This window comes from Leiobunum rupestre, chromosome 6 (genome assembly GCF_980474605.1).
Source record: "Leiobunum rupestre chromosome 6, qqLeiRupe1.1.hap1, whole genome shotgun sequence".
Classification (NCBI taxonomy): Eukaryota; Metazoa; Arthropoda; class Arachnida; order Opiliones; family Sclerosomatidae; genus Leiobunum; species Leiobunum rupestre.
Window position 1 is genome coordinate 45,431,519 of NC_143389.1, and position 3,701 is coordinate 45,435,219.

Below are 3,701 nucleotides of genomic sequence, written 5' to 3' on the forward strand. Positions count from 1 at the left end.
AACAACCGGCTCTATACTAAAAAAAAATCTACCAAATTGATAAAAATGGAAGAACATAATTTTTGTGATTAGTAGTATTCAGTTCTCTAATCGTACGATAAAACCAAAACTTTCGGGAAATATCCGTATTTAAATATTTCCGTAATTCCGTCCATATTTACCATTAAATTGAATACAAATAATTTTTACGATATCCTTATATATTTACATAATAGTTAAAAGTTAAATTTATGATAAAAAATACCCGGCTTCCTAAATGACTTATAGTGGTCGCGATTACAGCGCTCGGAGAGTGCTTGGAAATGGAAAAGACAATATAATTATCGCATATTTATGAAAATAGTTTAAATATTTTAATTCGAGATTGATAACGTTATATATAAAGTAGTTTTGGATTTTTCCGTTATTTATGTGGGACATTTGAGTAAAATTACCGTCTCTGTTATTGCTTGTTGTTGATTTATTATAATTGAATATATAAATCGCGTTTCTTATAAAAAACACCCTGTGTTTATAAATAACCAAAAAATACCAACCCAAATGTGACTTCCATAAAGTGTAAAATGTTATATCTTTACTACAGCGCATTTGTCGGAACATATTAAAAATAATAAAACGTGAGTTTCAAAGAAAATGGGGAACTGTATTTTGTATAATTGTTATATTAAGCACTAGTGAGATTTGAATCGGAGAAAATTAATTAAAAAAAATCTTATCAGCCGTAATAAAGAGCTTGGAAAATTGAATTCTGTAAACTGAAATTCGAAATAAAAACTCGTTTTTAAAAATTATATGATAAAATATAAATTGCGCTGAAGAAGGAATCGCTAAGGGAGACTAGAATATCAAACCCGCCTTCGTTAATATAATTGTTATATGAATAATTATATTTTTCTAATAGGGGGCTTCTTCGTACCTTTTTATGAATCGTGTACGTTAGTAAACGAGTCATTATAGGCTGGTATCGTCCATGTGTGTGTGTGTGTGTGTGTGTGTGTGTGTGATCGGGTATGACTGGGAACGCGAAAAAACGTAGCCAAGCGGGGAAAATTCTTCTTAGTCTACGTTGTGTAGATCATCAAGAGCGCTATACAACGGCAAATTGACGTGGCAACACAGGTTGAAGTATAATCGTTTCACCACTGCACCAGTGCGCGCATGCGTTTTTCGGCTTCCCGGCTAGAAATGAAATGTAAAAAATATTGCCGAACGACGTCGAGAATATACGAGCATTCAGGCAAAACGGGTTTAATTTCTAGTCAAATTTAAAGATAATTCATAAATAATACAAAATCTAGTTGTAACTTGAGTTTGTGCAATATAATAATTAGCGATTTGACCTGTATGTAATTGTAATTTTGTTATTTCTGGCTATTTCGTTCTCAATTCATCGTTAAGACTTGGATGCTTTAATATATGTATATGTATTATCCTTTTTGTACACATCGTGCAGCGCAGAGGCTGGTGTAATGGTTAAAAACGCGCGTCTTTAACTAACTTGCGTGGGTTCGTATCTCGTTTCGTCAAATAAATTTTATAAGATTTTTTCATTTTAATTTTACTTTCAGTCTGAACATTTTCTCTGCTTTTTATATCAAATAATTTATATTACTTAAATTCCTCGAGTTATATTTGGTCATTTTAACTCATTTTGGGCTCCCAACGCCATCTCGTTACAAAAAAATAACTAAGAATTTGGTAATTGCTGTATTTTTCACTTGTAATTATTTTTAACACTTTAATTTCAGTAGTATTTCCAAAAATATTGTTAAAAATATTAAATTAAACTCTTTAAACTAAATTAACTATAATTCGAAGTTTCATTTAAATCAAGGAATACTTCTGCGTATTGTTCCATACCAGAGTGACTGAGAAAAATCATATCACCTCGGGTAGGAATCGAACCTACGACCTTTGGGTTACCGTCCCATCGCCACTACCATTGGACTATCGAGGCCACGAATAATTAGGCCTCGGACATCCAATTTTAAGAATGACTCGATCTGGTTCACATTATTGACGGGATATATTTAACCCGTTGTTGACGGTGCCGTGGCATTTAACGTCAACTAATTTATAACAGGACCTTGATAGCCTGTAGTCATAACATAGAGATTATTTTATTTTATTATTACGCAGGAATTTATATAATTCGAAGTTTCATTTAAATCAAGGAATACTTCTGCGTATTGTTCCATACCAGAGTGACTGAGAAAAATCATATCACCTCGGGTAGGAATCGAACCTACGACCTTTGGGTTACCGTCCCAACGCCACTACTAACGATAAACAATCTGAGCAAACCAGCACTTACACACGGGTACACGATTCATATTACAAACATTTATTTTTGTTTCCTTGTTTATTGCATAGATTGCTCATGAGGAAGCTGGCAATATATGGTCTAAAATTGACCTACTAACCCCTGTAGAAGTGTTCTAACCCCAGCACATTGGTGTTCAGGAAGAAGCTGACTTCTGCAAGTAAAAAGGTTTACGATTATAGGAAAACGTGTTTACTTCACTATTGAGTGTCTATTCGAAAATAAAACAGCGTAGGGAATAACTACCCCGCAGAGCCAGAACTCGGCAGTAAAACTTTAATTCGGAGCATTTCGCCGCGAGGAAACAGCCGCTAACCTTTGACCTTTAGTTGAACTCGACAGGCTAAAACGACGGTTTTAGAGCGGCGCTATACGACAAACAAACAAAAGCGTATTTAATGAAATTATCCTTCGTTTTTCATGTTCGGAGCTATAACTCTTTGGGGCGCGGGACGAGCGTCGTTTAAAGATAGGACAACTCGCAGCTTAATCCGCTGTCGTTACCGCTCGGCACGCCGTCGAAGCGAAGGCGAACACGACAACTTAATCAGCAAACCCGAACTAAGGCTTAAGGCCACGTTGGTAGGTATCAATCACTCTGGAGAGCGTGCTCTGAGGGCTAGAATAGAATTATCAGCCGTTTCTCCACTCATTCGAGTACGTTAAGACGAGAACATCCCATTCCACTAATACCCGACAACGCTAGAATAAACATACTTTAATTTTTAATTTTATAATTGAAATTATAATGAATTCCAATCTAATGAAAATGATCTTGTTTATGTTTAGTTTTAAATTTGTAAATTCCAAATTGGTAAAACAAAGAGTAATATTTATAATTAAGCCTTGCCATTTTAAAGAAGCCAATAACAATCTACTGAGCTATTCTTAAACCGTTTCGGTACCCAAAGTAGGCTATAGTCTACTTTTAATTTTTAAAGGCTACTGGAAGAGCCTTAATTCTTAACGTAATTAGTGGGGCCGCAAGAAAAGTCATTTACTTACTAAAAAAAAATTATAGTTTGAAATGGGGTCCCTTTTGACAAAAAATGCCTACATCTATTAAAATCCTAAAGTGTAAATATGTAAAATTCAAGTATAAATGGTCACTGACGTCAGGAGTAAGCCTATACGCTAAGTGTTACCATCATTGTTATCCGATACTGTATATCGAATTTCGAGATAATAACTATAGAAAAATTGTAAATAATAATAATATAAATAATAATACTATTAATAATAATAATATTATTATTAAATACAAAACTCCAGAAACCGACAAATCTCATGACCACTTCCAAAAAGCAAATTTCTTGGAATATCTGCTGGTCAACTACGCTCAACCCCCAAGAAAATAACTTAATATATAGATTATCCT